Source organism: Prionailurus bengalensis, chromosome A1 (genome assembly GCF_016509475.1).
Source record: "Prionailurus bengalensis isolate Pbe53 chromosome A1, Fcat_Pben_1.1_paternal_pri, whole genome shotgun sequence".
Lineage (NCBI taxonomy): Eukaryota > Metazoa > Chordata > Mammalia > Carnivora > Felidae > Prionailurus > Prionailurus bengalensis.
The window spans coordinates 215124945-215145321 of record NC_057343.1 but is presented as its reverse complement, the minus strand read 5'-3'; the positions used below and the strand labels follow the sequence as shown (position 1 = coordinate 215145321).

The 20377-nt window shown below is 43.9% G+C and overlaps 1 long non-coding RNA gene across 1 annotated transcript; it reads right to left on the bottom strand.

Annotated features, from left to right (window-relative positions):
• Positions 1-411: 411 nt before the first annotated feature.
• LOC122494958 lies at positions 412-8427 on the bottom strand. Its single transcript, XR_006300308.1, has 2 exons — positions 8068-8427; positions 412-725 (listed from the first exon to the last, which is right to left on the bottom strand). It is a non-coding gene; the product is annotated as an uncharacterized LOC122494958 (long non-coding RNA).
• Between the last annotated feature and the right edge of the window lie 11950 nt (positions 8428-20377).

The following is a 20377-nucleotide window of genomic DNA, read 5'->3' as shown; positions in this document are numbered from 1 at the left end:
AACTACCGTTTATGTATTTATATAGTATCTTTTTTAAAATCTCAAATGCGGGGTGCCTGCGTGGCTCAGTCGGTTAAGCGTCCGACTTTGGCTCAGGTCATGATCTCGCGGTCCGTGAGTTCGAGCCCCACGTCGTCCTCTGTGCTGACAGCTCAGAGCCTGGAGCCTGTTTCAGATTCTGTGTCTCCCTCTCTCTCTGACCCTCCCCCGTTCATGCTCTGTCTCTCCCTGTCTCAAAAATAAATAAACGTTAAAAAAAATTAAAAAAAAATAAAATAAAATCTCAAATGCAACCAACTTACATTACACCTGCTTTACAATACTTCCCTCCCCATTTTCCGTATCTTAGATTTCTTAAAAAGTGAGTCTTACATGTATTTGGTTGATAAATATTTCTTAATCACGAGGAGGTGAAGAGTAAGTCTGTTTTTAAGGCTGACGTTAGTTTTGAGAGTTGAAATACGGGGCCCTGCTCCTCCCCAAATCTGTTTCTCCTGCATTTTCCCACCTGGGTAAATGGTATCACGCAGTGATTGCCGCTGTGCAGGAACTTTGTCACCAGCCTTCATTCCTCCCTCCACCACCCCACAACTTTCCATCAGCAAGTACTGCTGTCTCTTCCTCCACATTCACCTTCGCCCTGCCGCCATCCCCACACAAGGCATCTTCGTCTCCTGCCTGGACTAAGGTTTCCTGAGCAGGTTTTCTCCAGTCCATTCTTCTCACTGTAGCCAAATGATATTTCAGAACAGAAGTGTCTGTTATATAAAACTTTCCAGAGCTGGCTCCCTGTTGCTCTCGGATAAAATTCAATGTCTTACAAGTTATGGCTACTGACCACGCTGCACCCCATTCTCCTCCCTCCCGCCATCAGCCAGAACCGTGGTCATTACGCCAGCATGCCCTTAGGTTGGGTTTCCGACACAGGACCCATACCCCAACCGCGCCCCCCCCAATCCTCCCCACTCTAGGGAGCTGGTTTCTTATCTTTTAGGTCTCAGCTTACATGGCACTTCCTCCAAGTGCATTCCCCTGATTTTTTGTCTAAGTAATGCTCCTTCCAACCTGGTATTTTCTTATTGCGGTTTCCTGTTTATTTCTCTTCTGGCACTTAACACAGTCATCTATATTTTTCTGGTTTACTTATCATCTATCACTCCCCCTAAAATCTGAGTTCTGAGGAGGTGGGATCTTATCTGCCTTGTTGGCACTGTATCCACAGCCTCTGGCCCAGAATGTTCAATACATGTTTCATGAGGGAATGAAGCAGTCTAGGACCTTCCAGCCCTCTGCCAGACCTCTTCCAACTCTGCCTTTGAGGCGTGCTCTCTCCATTCCTGGGAGGTTACCATCAGCCTCAAATTTATACCAGGCTGCCCCCAACACACACACACCTGCCGCAGACACTGGGGAATTCTTAGGCTTTGTGCTTCTCTTATCCCGTGCTCGGTGATGGCGGCCAAACACGGATGACCCACATTTCATCCTCCCACGTCTTAGTGAGGCCAGCCCACCCCCCAGGTCTTTGCTGCCTGCTGTGTGAGTAGTAGATGATAAAACAGGCTCCCGTGGGCCTCCCCTGCAGGTGTGTGAGAGACTGGAAAGCACTCTGAATTTGGAGGCAGCTCAGCTTTGGAGACCTACCCCTCCCCTCTCTATGTAACTGGGAAACTCACTGTATCCTGAGCTTCCCTTTCCTCATGTATAGAATATGAGCAGAGGTCCTTGTTCTAGGCTTCTTACAGGGCCAATGAGTGATGTTTGTGCATGTCTGTTGCCAGTTGTAAGTGTGTTATAGTAGGACTTTGTCCAGCACAAGTAGGCTGTCATTGAGAATGAGGAGCGTAGACTTGGAGAAGAGAAAGCCAGATCAAACCAGTTGACTGGACAAAGTTCCCGTCCCCTTCAGTGGATTGAGAGTACCTCTTAAAATCACAGTGTGCAGGGAAAGCAGGGACCTGGTCCTGTACACTCACCTATGGTCCAAAGCACTGGTTTGGCCAACAAAAATATTCACCATTCTAATAGTAAAGAGCCAAATGAGAGCTTCCTAGCAAACAATAGACAATGAGTCAAGAGTCAATAAACTTGGGCTGTATTTCTTCACTTTGGTGAGATGTCATTTGGGCCTTGCTGAGAGTAAGGTTAGTTGAAATTCTTCCTTCCAATACTGTCTCTCACAGTGAATACGCAAGCCTGCACTCAATGAAGCCAGGCTCTTGCTATAAAATCAACCAAGAAATGGTCTCTGACCACCTATGGGTATCTGCTACAGTCACAAGGAAATCTGGGATTCTCTCTCTGCCCCTTTAAGGCAAAGTTTCTCAACCACAGCACTACTGACATTTTGGGTGGGATAATTCTTTGTGTTTCCAGAAGGGGTCTGTCCTGGTGTTGAAGGATGCTTAGCAGCCTCCTCTGGCCTCCATCCACTAGATGCCAGGAGCACGACAACACTCTCTGCCACACATACTTATGACAGCCAAATATGTCTCCAGACATTGCCAAATGTCCCTTGGGGGCAAAATCCCTCTTCAGAACCACTATCATAAGGGAAAGAATTGTCCAGTAAATGGGATGGACATAAAGAATTCTAAAGGTGAGTATACTTTAAGCTAAATACGAAACATGAATGTATTTACGCAAGTTACCTGACTGTCTGGGTGTTGAAGGGCACTTGATTTTCAACATGGTAAGTCTTAATAGTGGTGGGATAAGGAAGGTACTTGGCCCCACCTGATATGATGCTTCTTTATAGCTTTTATCTAGCCTAGGAATATTCAGGGATTTACATGCTGCTTGGTTGCAGAGATTAGTTTGTCTTAATAAAGTCAATGTCTGTGACATCGAACTTCATTTATAAAATGACTAATAACCAGTTTGTTGGGAGGATTGAGCTAGTTCGTGTGGCATACTCAGTCTCCAATTTATAGGTATCTTTTTGAATTATTATTCAGTAATTTCTCTGTCCTATGGTATTTATATTATAGCTGGTTTTCAATGCACATCTTCCATGTTCTGTTAATTTGATCTGCATCCCATTTGATGCTCACAGTGCACCATCGGTGACATGATGCATGATGCCCATTTTACAGATGGAAGAAGCGAGGCTTGGAAAGGTTTAGCATCTTGTCAGTGTCCCACAGCCTGTAGAGGGTGGGGAAAGTATTTGGGCTCTCATCGTTCCACTTTCAAGGACTGCATGTCTACTACACTGGAAGGAATGGGAGCTTGGGAGTTCAAGGTCTGTCCCCAACCTTTTTCTTCCATCTGTCAACTTAAGAGCAATCTTAAGGTTGTTTTCAATATACTTGGCTTCTCCACCCAAAGGGATTACACCTTCCAAGATGACAAAGAGTGTGTCTTGTAACTCTTTCTATCTTAAGGGTCATACACAGAGTGGATGTTTAATATATATTTGCTGTTTTATTTTTCTTAACTCCTGTGTACTTTTAGCAAGACTTAATTGAGGAGGAGTAAAAATTCTTCATGTCTCCTAAGGAATGGAAATTTGTCTTACAAGTTAGCTCCAGGGATAAATTATTTCTTCTTTACCCCCTAATTTTGGATACCATGAGGAGTAGCTGTTTTGACAAGAGGAACTGAATAGCGTTGCTACATTTCACCTACATCAGTTGCTCTTTCTGCAGAACCTGATGGTATTACCTGTGAGGGATGGATGCATGTGATTCTGACTTCAAGTTCATCTCTGGTTAGCTGGGGCACAGGAGAGGGTCAGCCCTCTTTTCTGTTGTAAGGAGGACAATTCAGCCAAGGAAGAGAGAACTACTCCAGAGAGCCAAGCCACCAATAGGGGTGTGTGTTTCTCTGTCACTGTGTGCCTGTGCACGTGTGTGTGTGTGTGTGTGTGTGTGTGTGTGTGTCTGTGTGTCTGTGTCTATGTCTGTGTGTTTGTGTGAGAAAGGAAGTTTGGGTTGGAGTTGGGGAGAAATCTCTACCTGGTGAATGGCTGAGGGGTCCTCCCACTCAACAGACCTCAGGGATTAGTGTTAGTGGTGTTGACATGTTATAATATTTTAAAACCCAAGAATGTCTTGGTTATCTGGGTTACATTGTTTTTGCTCTCAAATGAAAAAGGAGCTTTTGGGGGTGGATATTTGTTGATGAGTCTCATGGCCAAGCTAACTGCTGGATCTGTCTAAATGAAATCATTGATTTCAAGGCGTTCAAACACTGTTGTGTCTTCTGGAGGTTGTGTATATCCTAATAAATTTAGAGTGAGTTCCTTGCTTTATTTCCAGGTTAGGGGAAAACACTACTCCAGCCTTGGTTTGGCTTCTCAGAGTGTTTTCAAGCTTAAAATTCTTGGCCTTTTGATTTGCAAGTGGTTGATTTACATCCTAAGAGCCTTTTCAGTGTGGCTAGTGTTTTTGTTGATTTTGTTCTAGTTGTTTTATTTTAAATTTCCAAATCCAAGAAATTACTATGGGTTGGGCATGCCTAGTTAAGAGGCCCGGAGTGAAGGGGCCCCCATATTTTCCTGGCAAGTTTTCCATTCATCTGTTGATGGATACTTGGGTTGTTTCTACCTTTTGGCTGTTGTGAATAGTGCTGTGAACACTCATGTGTAAGTATTTGTTTGAATTCCTGTTTTCAGTCCTTTGGAGTATACCCTTACGAGTCAAATTACTCAATCATATGATAATTCTGCATTTAACATTGTGAGGGCTCAGCATTGGTTTTGATGATTTAGCTCCTGGTTTACTGTTGGGACCATTAGAGGGGCTTTGCTAGACTCGTGGAATCTGATTGTTCAAAAGAGCCTTAAAGATCATTTAATATAGCTTCTCACCCATCTCAAGAAGTCTGACTACAGGGAACCTCATTGAAGCCCCTCTGCCCCCTCCATGCATAATTCTAGAGCAGAGTGGTACCTACCTCCCAAGAATGGCCAGTTTTGGCCAGTGTCATCTATTGGCTTGCCCTAGTTCTACACTGTAAAGTTTTGTTTGTTTGCTGGTTTTTTAACCTGCAATCCATATACTCCTGGGATTTATCCACAGATGAACTTTGGTGTGGAGAAGTGGGAGAGAAGTTTATAACTACCATTGCTCTTTAAAGGATTCCTGGGGGCACCTGGGTGGCTCAGTCGGTTAAGCATCTGACTTTGGCTCAGGTCAAAACTCTCCATTCCCAAGTTCAAGCCCCCCATCAGGCTCTGTGCTGACAGCTCAGAGCCTGGAGCCTGCTTCTGATTCTGTGTCTCCTTCTCCCTTTCTCTTCCCCTCCTCCATTCGTGCTTCTCTCTCTCTCAAAAATAAATAAACATTAAAAAAAAAGAAAAAAAGAAGGATTCCTGAACCACTGTTCTGGAGTGACCCAATAATGCCATCTCTTTCTTCTACCCATGATCCTTCAAAAGTTTGCTGGCTGACCATTGCTTGATTGACAGCTGCCCTCTACTCACCTCTGCTCTCTAGATGCAAAGATCAGCAAAGGATGATGTTTTCCCAAACACCCACCTATAAGAGGACAGAGCCCAGGGTGGAAGGCTGTGCAGAAGGAGCTAAGAGGCTGAAGAGCATGCCAGGTCCCTGGTGTGGGCCCCACTGCCTGTGACCTTGGTCACCTGTGGTTGACTGCAGATGCATAAAGAATTTGCTTTCTAAGAGATTGTTTTGCTTGGAGAGAAAGCCATTTCTGAAAAGGCTGAGAAAGTCCTTGAAAGTTACACAGTTTATAATGTTGGTAGGGTGCAGAAAATATCATGATTATCTCTTTTTTAAATAAACTTGTTATTGAAATATAATGTACATAAAGAAAGTGTACAATTGTAAGAGTACATTCTATGTGATGCCGTTCATATAATGTATAAAAACAGTATGTATCTATGGTATTAAAAGTCAGGGTATTGGTTACCTTCTGGTGAGTTGTACCTAGAAAAGAACACAAGGGGTGCCCCTGAGGCTGACTATGTCCCAATTTTTGATGGGAACAACTCCTTGTGATTTAACAGAATCCTAAATAGTATTTAGTATGCACCAAACTGAGAATAGAAAAATCCTGGGGTTAATGTGGTTCAGACAGCTAAGCCTGCCATTTGGAGATACCCATACCCTTGGTTTCTGTCTTCCTGGCATCATTTCCCCTCTCTTGCTTTGGAGCGTGCCCTTTCTCATTCTCAATCCACATGTCTCACGTGGTCTGTTACCCGATGGCTCTAGGAGCTGGGACATAACTCAGAGGCTGGTAAATGATAATAGGTGCATGATCCAAGTCAGACCATGAGACTCCATCCTGGGACTTCTGCTAGAGCCACTGGAAAGAGACACATGCCCTCAGCTGAGGTTTCTAAGCCTGTAGAACATAAACTTGGACTGCTGGTGTCCATCTTTGCTACCATGCACAGAGTGCCAACTGGAAATGATGCCAGCATGGAAGACAGAGAAATCAAGATTCCTGGTGACAAGCATTTATGGATCCAGCCATATTGACAGCTATCTCCATTCCCCATGGACTTTTCATTTATATGAGTCAATAAATTCCCCTTGCTGCTTCTGTTCTTCAGATTGAATTTCTATCCTTTGCCTCCATTGGTTCTACTGTTGAAACAGATTTGCGTCTCCAGTAATCAAAACCATTAGATCTACCTGTCCAAATTTGACTTCTGCCACTGTGGCACACAGTCTCTCTGTGAGCCCCTGTGAGTGCAGTGACAGCTCCAGATTGTGAGGGTTGGGGGTGGAGAGATTGGGGGAACTTTAGGAATAGTTGTTGGAGTGGAGGGATGGGCTGAAGGGGACTTGTTCTGAAGTTGTTTGCTCACGCAGCATTTTTGTCTAGTGTGCTTATTTGGGATGGCCAGGGGGGTGCTTATTGCTGTTACTGGGTGCCTGCTTCTTTCCATTCTCCTGGTACTTGGCTAGTGATACCTTTTTCTATCTATAAGACAGAAGTACAAGAGATGAAATCACATAGCTTGGTGGAGTTTATCAACCTGCTGGAGATAAACAAGAATGGCCCAACAATGACCTTCTATTACCCATTTTATACAAACTCTGTATTTTAAAATATTCCAGCCTATAAAGTGCAGAAGGGAATGCTAAGATGGCAGTTTTTGGAATAAAGTTGTTAAGGTGGTCCTATCTGGGGGTTCAGAGAAAGGCACTAAATTAGAACCATCTAAATCAGAGGCATACCTAATCGTACTTTGTGTTTTGCCACATAGATTTTCATCTATTTGCTGGTTGGAAAGTATTCTTCAATAAAACATTTAATGATTAATGATAACTTTATAAGTAAACGAAAGAATATTATAAAATAATAAGTTTATTTGTTTTTGGCTTATTTTCCTATCACTGCTTATGTTCTTTTTTAAAAAAAAAATTTTAATGTTTATTTATTTTTGAGAGAGACAGAATGCAAGTGGGGGAGGGGCAGAGAGAGAGGGAGACACACAATCTGAAGCAGGCTCCAGGCTCTGTGCTGACAGCTCGATATGGGGCTCGAACTCATGAACCATGAAACCATGACGTGAGCCGAAGTCGGACGCTTCACTGACTGAGCCAACCAGGCGCCCCTCACTGCTTATGTTCTGTCTGAAAGTCCATGCAGGGCTAGTGGGCAACCTCAGTGTGTCAGGGAGTCTGTTTCAGTTCATGGCTGTGAGTAGCCCTTTGGTAAATATATTGATTTGACCTAATTTGATGCTAGTTCTTTGCACTGAATCCTACATGTCTAACAGTAGCCATATAGCCTTGTCTCAACTTGACATTCAACCCTTTGACTCATTTTCTCACCCGGAGGCGAACAACTACAATATAAGGGACTTTTACAAGGTCTGTAGGAAAAAATATTTTAGATCTCAAAATTACATACAAAGATAGAACCATATACTCTCTTATCACTGAGAAGACATTTATAGAGATGACCCCTGGTTCAGTCACCACATTTTTATCAGAGAGCAAAAATGTCTTGCTTAGTCAGGGGCAGAATAAGGCTAGACTCCAGGTCTCTGGTGCTGCCTAACCCACAGGTGTGCCCACTTACACCTTGGGACTGAGAGAGACTTGGCCACGTCCTAGAACTTCGAGACAACCTACTTACTGTTAGAAGAGGGGAGACGGAGTCAGAAGAAGGTCCTGGTGCTGCGCAGAGTTCACGCAAATGTACGTCCTTTGTGTGTCTCTTCAGCTTCTAATAGATGCCTAATGGAGACAGGAATAGCCACTGGTCACTTGACAGTTTCATTTTTAGAAGTTGTTACAAATTCCTCTTCCCATTATGTGGCTTACAGGGGTGGCTGAGATAATGCAAATGTGACTTTTAGGTTTCATTTCTTTTCTCTCCCTTCCTCTGGTGGAAAGGCTAGAGCGCAGTGGTTTCCAGAAGTAAAATGTGCCAGGAATTTATAGCTGGATAAATCTGCTTTTGAACCGTACCATGACCACCGGCATTAAAATTAGCACTTCCAGGGGCGCCTGGGTGGCGCAGTCGGTTAAGCGTCCGACTTCAGCCAGGTCACGATCTTGCGGTCCGTGAGTTCGAGCCCCGCGTCAGGCTCTGGGCTGATGGCTCAGAGCCTGGAGCCTGTTTCCGATTCTGTGTCTCCCTCTCTCTCTGCCCTTCCCCTGTTCATGCTCTGTCTCTCTCTGTCCCAAAAATAAATAAACGTTGAAAAAAAAAATTAGCACTTCCTGAGGGCCTTTTACAGGCCAAGGGTTCCGAATTTTCACAAGACCCTTATGAGGCAGACATTACTATTTGGCCCTACTTTTCTGATGAGGGAACTGAGGTTCAGAGAGGTTAATTGATCGGCCCTGTTCTGCCTGACTGTATGCACAAGCCTCATTCACTGTGGAAGACCATAGGCCTCGAGAACAGCAATGAAAATGGACATTTTTGGAACGTTAGACAGATTGCAAGGTATGACATCTATGATTTAGATCATGGGATTTTCCCCAGATCATTGCGTTTCAGAGATCTGATGCTAATTTCCACATGTCTGCGCATTCTGATAACAGAAGCTCCCTGCAGTAAGTGAATATCATGAGGCTCCTCAGACAGATTTTGGGGGCAGACGTGTGTCCTTGCTCAGGGGCACCTTTAATGCTGTCTGGGGTGTGTTGTGTGTGCTGGGCTTGTCAGCGTGGGGAGTGCAGCTGATAGCAGGCGGCTTCTGGAGGCTTCGGCGATGGATCCCGGGGAGAGGGCACAGGGCAGCACGGTTCTCCTCCCAGTCTTGTTCTGCGCTTTCTAAAAATACTCCTGACAAACAGCTAATGGGCATTTTGGCCACACGGATCTGAGCTGCCGCTGCCATTTGGAATGGGACGTTTCTCTTTCAGACCTGCTCATCCTGATGTGTATATGATTGGGATAGACCCGGCTGTGTCGTGTCCTGGAACTTCACCATGGCCTGCTCACAGGGGCCTTTAAAAAACAATAAAGACCCTTCTTCCCTCTTTTAGCAAGTGTTGTGTGTTCGTTTAACGAAGTGAAATGAGATGAAAGCTTCTTTGGGAAAAACCCAGCTGTAGCCATTGACCAAGTATTGTTTAGTTATACACTAGGCCAGGGGGCCCCATCTCTCTAGAAGAGACCTGGTTTCTGAAATTGAGGAAGACTAAGGGGGCAGAGGTTTTTCAAAATTATATAATTGCGATGTAAATTGCCACAACCTTTTTGGAAAGCATGTTGACAATATGTAGATAGAGCCTCAAAGTGGGCTCCTGTCACCCTGTAATTTCTTTTCTATAGATACCTTTTGAAGAATTAACTGGAAATAGGGTCAATTTTGTATTCATCGGAGCATCATTTAGGGTAGTAAAAAAAAAAAAAAAAAAAAAGGGCCATAGCCTAAATTCCCGACAATAGAATTAGTAAAATAAATTATGGTGATCCATTTTCACAGGATTGCACAGTTATTTAAATGTCAGTCTTTGAAGGATTGTAATGATATGGTAAAATGTTTAAGATAAAGCAAGTGAAAATCCAAGCTTAAAAACTGCATATGGAGTGTGACCTCAATCAAGTACAAAATACTACAGGTATATGTGTGTGTGCACACACACACTTTGGGAAAGACTAAAAAAAGTGTCCAAAATTGTGGCTGTCTCTGATTGGTGAGATTGTGGGTGGCTTTATTCTCTGTGTATTTCTCTATTTTGTCCATTTTTGGACAATGAAATGGATTTGGTTAAGAGTCACGATTTTTTTGGGGCGCCTGGGTGGCGCAGTCAGTTAAGCATCCGACTTCAGCCAGGTCACGATCTCGAGGTCCGGGAGTTCGAGCCCCGCGTCGGGCTCTGGGCTGATGGCTCAGAGCCTGGAGCCTGTTTCCGATTCTGTGTCTCCCTCTCTCTCTGCCCCTCCCCCGTTCATGCTCTGTCTCTCTCTGTCTCAAAAATAAGTAAACGTTGAAAAAAAAAAATTAAAAAAAAAAAAAAGAGTCACGATTTTTTTTTTTTTTTTTTTTTTTTTTTAAAGAAAGTTTCTTCCTGAAGGTTTTCTTATGGGTCTTGTACTTAGGTGTCCATTGCTTCATAGTGAATTGGAACTGGGGCCTGCCTGTCAGGACAGTGCTGAGTTTTAGTCTGTGGAGGTAAACAAGAGGCTGGACGTAAGTGAAATCAAAGAGAAAACTGAACTTGCAATCAGAATAGTCAAGTTCTCACCCTGACTTTTCTCTCTTATGAGCTGAGAGCCCTGGGGAAACCATTAAGTATTCCCAAGTCCTCTCCTCATCAGGGTCTCTTCAGAAGGGGTGGATCTGCCTGTGCCAGTTCTAGGCAAGGCTTTGAACCACTCCCATGCTTGTGTGGATGTTTCCATGGTGTTTGTTCTTCTTTGCAGTGTTTCGTTCTCATTCTTGTGCTGTCTCCAATGCTCCCCCCCAAAGATAACTGCTCTGTGGAAAGGATCTAGTTCATTCTTTCAAACCTGTATTTATTAAATGTAAGGAGCATTGACTATGGATGGTTACATTTTCATGAGGAAGGGGAACACCTGTAAATCAAAGGATGGCTGTCTCTCCAGCAAACTGTGGAGTGGGGCTCTCTGACCCGTGTGGTAGAGCTCAAGGGAGGTCGGCTTTGTTCCATGTTGAGTCTTGGCCCTCTGCCTGTGAACAGGTATGTTTGTGGGGAGGACATGCATCCTCTCTAGGCCTTCATGGATTCTTCATGCATGCATCAGAAATAATAATACTTCCTTTAAGGAATATTGTGAAAAGTAAAACCACACAAGTGAAATGGGCAAAGTGCAAGGCAGAAGTTGCCCACTAGAAGGGCAGAAGGGCATGGGCTAAAACTCATTGCAGATGGTTTTGTTGGGTTTGCTGAGTGGTTAGTTTTTATTTTTTAAAGATTGAACTTATCTGTACTTAAAGAGATTTTATGGGACTCCTGGGTGGCTCAGTTGGTTAAGCATCAGACTCTTGATCTTGGCTCAGGTCATGGTCTCACAGTTCATGAGTTTGAGTCCCATGTTGGGACAGTGTGGAGCCTGCTTGGTATTCTCTCTCTCCCTCTCTATATGCCCCTCCCCCACTCATGCTCGCTCACTCTCTCTCTCTTATTCAATAAATAAACTTTACAAAAAAATCAAGAGATTTCACATTTTGGAGTGTGGATTTTTTTTTTTTTTGGCTGTACCCTGGAAGTCTGGCACCAGTCTGCTGGAGCTCAGTGGTAGCTGTTCACTGTCACAGGAGCCCATGCCTCAGCAGCCACCATATCCCAGCCATACTTCCATCCCTCCATAGCAGGAGGGGGAGTAATGTTGCAGGACTGGGGGCTTTGAAGGCAGAATGTCCTACCCTGAGTCTCTGCTCTACCATTTGCTGGTTATGTGTCTTTGGCCAACCTGGTAAACTTGCACAGCCTCAACTTTCTGGGGCCTCTCTTTCTTCATCTAAGTGGGATAATATTTGTATCTTCTTAGAGGATTGTGGCAAGGACTAAGTGAAAAAATGCATGTGAAACACTTAGAACAATGCATGGTGCACAGAGATGCTTGATGAGGTTTACCTGCTTGGTCTCTGAAGGCATTTGACTTACCAACTTCTGCTGGAAGATGTGAATCAAATAATATTGTGTCTATTACTTATCTACCTATCTATCCATCCTGTAATTTCTGTGCTATATGTTATTTTGTAGTTCTGCATGAAAAAGTAGGATTCTAAATAAATTGAAAACCTCTTCTAAATATTCTTTTAGGTTACCTAGTCTATCCTTCCTTTTGGAGGATGTTATCTGCTCTCTTTTCACGTTGGTGAGTTTTGCCATGCATCCATTGATCTTGACCTCCTGTGAGTCTACATAACATGCTTTCATGCTTGATTTTATTCTATTGCTAGTTGTTGCCTGTCTTTTATCTTTAACCAGAGTATGAATTCTGTCATATTTTTCTGTTCCAAATCCTGCATAATACCTAGCATAATAAATTGCTCACGGAATGCATGGCTGAAGTTATTGCTAGGAAAAGGTGAATAGCTCTTCTGAAGGCAGGCCTGGTGGCATCCAGGTTCTTACAGGACAAACTTTTCATTGTAACAACATTACCTGTCCCTTCATTCTTCTGTCTGTCTATCCTCAGCAAGCACTTATAGAGTGCCCACTCTGTCAGATTCTCAGCTGGGAGATTGATGCCTCAGATACTGAGGAAATGAAGGAAACATGCCTCATGGAAGAACATAAAAGACCAGGCATCCATGATGTGAAGTTTGCTAACCCAGACAATGACTTCTCATTCTGAGACTCTAGTGGCTAAGAGAATATAATCAATATTTCCAGGCTCAAGTGACATCAAATGTGTAGTTTTTCTGTCCTAGTCTTTTTTTCCCCTTGATTGTGCCTATTTTGTAACCACAGGCGCAAGCAACTTCTTACTCTGTTGTAACAGCATTCATTATACACAGCTGACCTCCAAAGTCCATGAAACTGGGTTTGTCTGGAACTTTCTAAGGTAGTTACTTTCTTTTCTTTTTTTCCTTTCCTTCTTTCTTTCTTTCTTTCTTTCTTTCTTTCTTTCTTTCTTTCTTTCTTTTTCCTGTCTTTATTAATTTCTTCTTTTCTTTCTTTCTTTCTTTCTTGGTAGTTACTTTCTGAACAATTTATAGGTGGAATTTTTTTTTCTTCCCACAATTGCCACAAAGCATGGACCTTTTGAGGGCTATGACTTGGTTGTTGGCTTCACTTTGCTCTAAAGTGGTTTCCATTTCTAAGTCACACTCATGTACTGAAAATTATATCAGTTCCTTGAGATTTGGACAGAATTGTTAGTTTGGGTCTTTTAAAATCAGGGTGGGACATGCCTCACCCATGTTTACTGGCCATTAACAGGAGAGTCAAGAGTGGGCCTGCCACATCCTCATTAGCCAAAAAGTCCTTTCTGTCACAGTTGGTGTCCAAGAGAGGGTCTTAATTCACTTTAAAAATAAGAAGGAACGAAAATTACTTGCTTAAAGAGCGCCTTTTGATATTCTTATCATTTGAATGAGTCATATCTTTTTTCTTTTGACATTTATTCTCTTTGGTATTATCATGATGCTAATTCTAAAAAAGGAGGGAGATATTTTCCCTTTATAGTTTGAACAGGAAAGAATCTTATTGTAAAAAATACTGTATTCTCTTTTTCCTTTCTTTGTGTGTATAATTATTGAGGCTAAGGATATATTCAAATTATTTCAGAGGGTTTTAGTGAACTTACTAAAAGTTTAATGTGCTAAAAAATTCTACTCTTGGTAGGCTAAGAAGCTCTGTGTTAGTGTGGGTCACTTCTTTCTTTCTTTTTTTTTAAAGTTTATTTATTTACTTTTGAGAGAGAGAGAGAGAGAGAGGGAAGTGGAGAGAGAACAAAAGCAGGGGAGGGGCAGAGAGAGAGAGAGAGAGAGAGAGAGAATCTGAAGCAGGCTCCAGACTCTGAGTTGTCAGCTCAGAGCCTGACATGGGGCTCAAAACCACTAACTGTGAGATCACGACCTGAGCCCAAGTAGGATGCTTAACCGACTGAGCCACCCAGGCACCCCTCCTGTGGGTCACTTCTGTCCCTCGCCCCCTCTGTGCCTGGGGTACTCCCAGGTCTGCCTCTCAGGCTTTACAAGGTCACTGGAGAGAGGGGAAGGAGCACTCTGGGTAAGTTCATTGATTGCCTTTGTCCCCACCTTCATAATTCAAATGAACAAACAGATATTAGTGTCCCATGGATGCTCGTTGCCTTTCGTCTCTCTAGTACTTGTGCTCAGTATCATTTTTAATGTTTTGTTTTAAAGTAAAATTTTCATATTAACAAAGAAATTTGTGTTATTTTAGAAAAATCAGAACATATAAATAGACCAAAAGGGGAATAAAGGACAGTAATCTCACTTGCAAATAAAATCTGTGTGTATATGCATGCATGCATGCATGTGTGTGTGGCAAGAGAGAGATAAAGATGGAGATAGAGATAGAAACAGAGAGACCTAGACTTTAATCTCTGCCTGATCGGTTCACTGTTATCCTTACATCATCTAGAATAATGCTTGATACACAGTAGATGCTCAGTAAATATTTGCAGAAGGAAAATAAATGGATTCAGTGGACCTTCAAAGTCTCCCTCCTCTAGGAAGTTCTCACACACCACCTGGAGAGACCTCCTTTTTCAGGTCTCACTAAACATACAGTCAAAACCACTTTCAATCACTTTTTCACTGTGCATACCTACCTCTTACCTCTACACACTGCCACGCTCATTGGAATATTGTCCATTCCTGGAGAAGTGTGCCATTAGCCTTTTAGTGTTTGTGTTTTAGTACCTTTACTCTCTTTGGAGAAAATGAGTTCTTTGTAATGTCAATTTTTTTCTGTTTCAAGTTAGACTTTTGTTCCCATGTCCTATCTTAGTGAAAATTTTCATTTTCTGGTGTAATGTTCATTGTGTACTTTTGTAGGAAGGTGTTCCCTAACCCATGTAAATGATTTTTTTTTTTTTACTATCAAGAACTAGACAGTCTGTTCTAGGAAACTGCATGTTAAATTTCAGCAGAATTTGTCTGAATTGTGCCTTTTACCATTGCCAAAATCTGGGAGGGAAAAAAAAATAAAACAAAAACTAGTGAAATTTGATCCATAAAGCCAAGTAGAGGGCCTAGCATTATAGCAAGCCACTGCATAGATTGTCCCTTAGAGCAACATAAAGTGACCAAATATGGGCTCAAAATAGAACTATGGGGCTCTAGCTGGTTTGGACTGCTTGGAAGTCAGGGACCTTTGGTTACATTCTGGGCATCCTGGGTAAGAGTCATTGCCAATCCTCAAAGAAATAAGAGAGTAGTATTGGCTTTGGCTAAGACAAATGCCTAGGTGCAGCTGGGACAAGGCCCTATGGCTTTGTATTCACGGCCTCAGGAAGCTGAAGCTCTTATATGAGTGGCTTCCTAAACAGATGAGATATTGACCAACAAAGACAAATCAGTATCAACTTATCAGTCAACTCATTTTCTTGGCTGTCTAGAAGGTTGTCTTAAGAAGATTTTCTGGCTTTCTCTCGGATCAGTGGGAAAGAGAGCTCTTTGTGGTCCATTAACAATGTCTGTCAAGGGGATGGTAATAGGAATGGGACAGGTGGGCTGGCTGTTTGCCATCCTTGGCAGAGAAAGTAATTGTGCTTAAAAATGGTATTTTAAATTATCATCCTTGGAGAAATAAGTTATAAAGGGCCCTGTGACAGGATGACCGTATGTTTGTTTTGTTTTGTTTTGTTTATCAAATTAGGATACTTTTGAGAGCAAAAGGGAGTGCTATTACCCTAGGAGTAAACTAGGACCTATGACACTTTGTTCATTGCAGATAACCCTCAAATGGAAAGATATTCCCTCCTGTATGTACTTACCCTGAATTTCAGGGGCTACTTGAGCAAGATCTCCCTTTCTACTGTGCTCTGTGCTATTTCCAGGGAGCCCTTAGATTTGGGTGTGTTTGTCTGAACTCTCCAACCTGACAAAGAGTCCTACCTCAACACACTTGGTGTGCAGAGGGGCTCACAGTGAGAGCTCCACAGCTTGGTGACTTTTCTGGTGATGCTGGCAGACTTCTAGGGCATGTTCAATGCTGGCTTCTGCTCCCCCTGATGGCAGAACCACCAAATCCATCTCCCAGGGTTGTGTTCCCACTCCCTGTGGTGTGAATAGCAATGCAACCCAAAAACTCAGCCCCAGAAGCCTGTGAAAAAGACATGCTGGCCATCATTCTGTACCCCAGAGCTGAGTGTTCACACCACAGCCTGCATGCCATGAATGAATGATGGTAGAAGTCTGTTTACTGAGCATGAGAGAGTTGGGATTCCTTAGGTATGTTACTTTTTTTCTTTATCAACAGTCTAGATCTTTTATTCCCAAGAAGGCCTCCCCTTCTTAAGATTCCCATGAATAAATTTAGGTGGTGGGGGTCTGAATTTCAAATGATGTAGTGGGTGGCTGATTCTTGACTGCAGAGATTCCTTCTGGAAATGGCTGGTCAGCTCTATTCGTGGTAAGCTGGTTGACTTTGCTCAGACAAGCCACCTGGGAGAGCTAGCCCCATTTCCCAGAGTGAGAATCAAGCTTTTGATCAGACAAGTAAGGTCCTTGTCCTGCCACAACATCTTCATTTTTTTGCTTTGTTGCTGTTGTTTAGTTGCCAATATGACCTGAGTCAGAAGACTGGGATTTTAAACCTGACTTTGTCACAAATGATCTGTGTGACTGTGGACACATCACTTCCCCTCCCCCACCCCTTTCTTCCTCTGTGAAATGGACGGTGGACCAGATCAATGGCCATCAAACTGTTGTAGACATGGTTCCCCGTTTTCAAAACATAACATATATTCCTAACATACAGAACCAAAACTGCTCTGATTGAAGCCAAAATAAGGCCCAGAGTGCACAGGGCTTATGGCTCTTCCCCTTACTCCTGGCCTTGACCCTGGGGATGCTCTTCACAGGGGGCTGTGGGTCTTTCTGACTCCTCCTGGCAGGAGAATCTGTGATGTTTCTCTCCTGTTGCCTGCCTTCTGGCCATCTTTCTGGGTATGCTGTTCCCTGCTTGTAGGCATCCCTGGCAGGGGGTGGGTGGGGAAATTAAAAGGAGATGAAATTTAAATCTCTCCACTTTGCTGCTCGTCAGCAGTTCTGATGACACGCTTGGTTAGGGTGGAGGTTGAAACCATAGACTTAAAGGTTTTAGGTTATCTGTGCATTGCAATTCTAGGTTTTACGTTATCTGTGCATGTAATTCCAGCGCCGCTGGGCTCTCTGCTCCAGGAATGTCTGCTATGGGTTGCCTGTCCTATTCTGTGTCTCTCTCCAGCACTGTCTCTAAGACAGTGGTGCTCAGGCCTGGAATAGCATTTAGAATAACCCTGATCTTGGGAAGCACCAGCCCCTCAGCACTTAATGCAGTCCTAAGCAAGCAAGGTAGAAGTGACTTTGTTGACTCTGTTGTATACAGGGCCCTTCATTTATATTCTCTCTCTCTTTTTTAAGTTTGTTTATTTATTTTGAGAGGGACAGAGAGAAAGGGTGAGAGAGAATCACACACAGACTCTGTGCTGCCAGCATAGAGCCTGACGCAGGGCTCAAACCCATGAACTGTGAGATCATGACCTGAACCTAAACCAAGAGTCGGATGCTTAACTGACCAAGCTACCCAGGCACCTCAATTTATTTTCTCTTTTTAACTCCTCCCACAACTCTGCGAGGTGGGGTTTACTGTTTTTTAGCTGTTCAGCTTTTCAGCTTTTCTGGCTCCTGGTGGAAATGAATATACCTTGAGTAGCAGGAGTGATGTTTTCTCCCTTGGCTTAGATCAGTGACACCTAGTAGGTCCACTTATGTTTGTTTCTTTTCCATGAGTAGAATAGGTGAGTGGATGAGAAAACGAAGCTCAGAGGGGTCTATCTCTGAGCTCTACCTCAATCATGTCTGGCTGATTCAAGAATGAAGAAGGTGACAGTGTGATTCCAACGTCATCATCTTGCTGCTCCCTGCATTCCCTTGAGTGTCCCTGGATTGCCCCACGGGCTTTCTCCACCCTCAGGATTCCCCAGACTTAGCTCCCGGGTTCCCCTTCTGGCAGAGGTTCTCAGCTGCATAAGAGTATAAGACTTACTTAGAAAATTGGCATCCTGCTCTGATGTCGTTTATCTTTAGGATTACAGGATTCTCAGCAGAGTGGTTCCCAAACCTGTTAGAGATACAGGACCTGGATCAGGATTTCTGGAGATGGAGTGCTGTCCAGCAGGTGATTTTTAAAGCAACCGGCTCTTGGAAACCATGGCAGCTCTTCCTGCTCTTCCTTTGCAGCTTCATCTTCGGCTGAAAGCTGCCCCCCTCCCCCACCCTACCCTGGAACTGACCATTAGGCTCACCTGGGCCAGTTTGCCCTCTCCAGCCCCTGTTACCCCAGATCCCACTTCTGTACTCCAGCCCCTGCTACCCTAGATCCCACCTCTATACTTTGGGTCATGGCTTTTCTCCCACCTGAAAAAGGCTTTGCTCCTGTCTGCCTTTATCTCTATTGCAGGTGGGCAGGTGGCTCTTGGAGCCCAGCTCATCCTCGCTTTGCCTCCCTCGGTTCAACCATTTCCTCCTTTTCTGAACTCTGCTGGCTCATGTGGGCAGGGCCCAACAGATTCGCCCCTAATTCTGTCATTCAGCAAATAGTGAGCAGTTGTGATGTGCCAAACACTTGTCCAGATGCAGGGGACACTACAGTGGACAAAGTAGACAAAGACCCTATCCCCATGGTCGCTGGTCCTGGTGTGTTGCTTGCCCTAGTGGTTGCTGGGCACTTGGGAGGCACTCGGTAAATATCTGAATGACCATGGCTGGAGTGAAGAGAGAGAGTAGGGTGGCAGATGAGGGGAAGAGGTGGTCAGGGGTAAGGTTATGCAGCCCTTGGAAAGCTCTGTGATGACTTCAGATTCTATTCCAAGTATAATGGGATGCTATTTGGTGCTCTGAGTAGAAGAGTGGAATGATAAACCTGACCTTCCCTCCCGTGTGGGGAATCAACTCTAGGGGATTAGGGCAGAAGCAAGGAGACCAGTGGGGAGGCTCTCACAGCAGTCCAGACCTAGGGTACTTGGGCTGAGATGATGACATTGGTGCTGAGAATGAGAAGAGTTTAGACTCAGGATGCATTCTGAGGGCAGAGACTGTGGGTTTTGAGGACGGGTGCGATGGGAAATCAAATCTGAATTCCAAGGCTTTTTACTTAAGCAACTGGCTAGACAGATGATGCTAAACCCACATGGCTACTAATTTTCTGCTTGTCAGTTTCCTTTTGATGAAGGCAGGGACCCTGCCACATACAGGGGCATCCCCCAGCAGGGGCCTGGGTCCCAGTTGGTGCTGTGCTAAATAACAGCCTCCACCAGCAGCTAGCACTGCCAATTGGTAATATAGAGCCTGAACCCCATTCTGTGGCATCAGCATCTGTGGGGGTGGTTAGGGTGTTCCTGTTGCAAAAGACTGTGAGGGTGGCCCCTCTGCATCATTTATTTGTCATCGGGTAGTTAAGATCCCACCTCTGTCTCTGCAGAAGTTGGGCTAAGGGAGGAGGTGGGAACAGAACCCAGAAGTTGAACAACCCAACTCCTCTCTTTCCAAGTTTATACACATTTGGGGGAGGGTTACTCCTTGTTCCCTACACACTCCTGGTGCCTGGAGCCTTTGAAAATGCTCACCTTGTGCTTGCTGATCTCTCTTGCTTTCCTTCTTCACTTTTCAAAATACCACCCTTCCTGGAAGCCCATTCCAAATGCTGTTTCTTCCATGTAGCTCTTCCTGAAGTCCCAGCCAGATGTGGTTTCTGCCTCTTCTGAACCCCGTAGTGGTTTATGCCTTTCTCATGACATCATATTCTCCAGGGTTTTGCCCAGTCTTTTGAGCTGGAATGCCCACAGTGAAGTGATGGGCCTTAATTATCTTTGAGTCCCTCCCCCAAGGCCCAGTGCGGTCTCTTGAACCCAGTAGACACTTGATAAATATCATTCAAATTGAAACTGACTTTCTTTATGACCGATAGTTTCAGCAGCTGCAGAATACTTGTCTCCTGAAGGAGATTTGGGATAGGAATCAATCAAATATCTAAGATATGTCAGATGGAGAACACAAATAAATGAAGTGGGACAAGTGGAAGAAAAATTTTGATAGAGATGCCATTGTAAGGATGATTCCACTCTTTTGTAACCCTTTATGAGATGATAGGATGCACAGGTTCTGTGTCAGAAGGCAGTGGATGGTTCTAGATAGTCATTGCCACAGCGTTCCTGGATAGTCTGATTTGTCAAGAGAAGCTGCAAGTCCAGGCTTTTTACATGGAGAATACTAATTTCTAGATGTTAGCCAGTGATTCCTCCCACCACCACCCGCCCCCCTCCAGCCAGCACTGTAGGG